Source organism: Rhincodon typus, chromosome 31 (assembly GCF_021869965.1).
Source record: "Rhincodon typus isolate 14 chromosome 31, sRhiTyp1.1, whole genome shotgun sequence".
NCBI classification, from domain to species: Eukaryota; Metazoa; Chordata; class Chondrichthyes; order Orectolobiformes; family Rhincodontidae; genus Rhincodon; species Rhincodon typus.
The window spans coordinates 24,294,154-24,294,599 of NC_063362.1; the positions used below are offsets into that span (position 1 = coordinate 24,294,154).

Sequence of the window (446 nt, forward strand, 5' to 3'; positions counted from 1 at the left end):
ATTGTCATCAGTAGTGTCATCCTCAGCTGAAACACATTCATCTGCACTAACATCATCAGTGACACCTTCCACAGGAAAATTCAGTTCACCAACATCACACCTCCCATTGTTAACCCCATCATCTTCAGAAAACCATGGGACACATACACAAAGATCATTAAGAACTGGGACTACATCAGAAATGTATTCTACAGCAACAGAAATGTCAACATCAGAAAACCATTTGTCAGCACACAGTACATCTACACTTTCTTCAACATCAGAAAGCAATCCAACAACAGCGCATGTATCTTCCATAACTAGGCCTTCTTCTGAATCCCATCCAGTAGTGACACAAGTATCGTCAACAACTGAGACCCCATCAGAGACCACTCAGGGATCATCGCAATTAACCTCTTCAGGACAATCTTCGTCTGAATCTCATTCAGGAAACACTGCAGTTACAC

General features: G+C 41.9%; 1 protein-coding gene across 1 annotated transcript in view; it reads left to right on the forward strand.

Moving 5' to 3' along the window:
• Window positions 1-446, forward strand: part of LOC125486632 (mucin-3A-like) — a 9,145-nt gene that overhangs the window by 2,967 nt on the left and 5,732 nt on the right. The gene's annotated exons all lie outside the window — the stretch shown is intronic.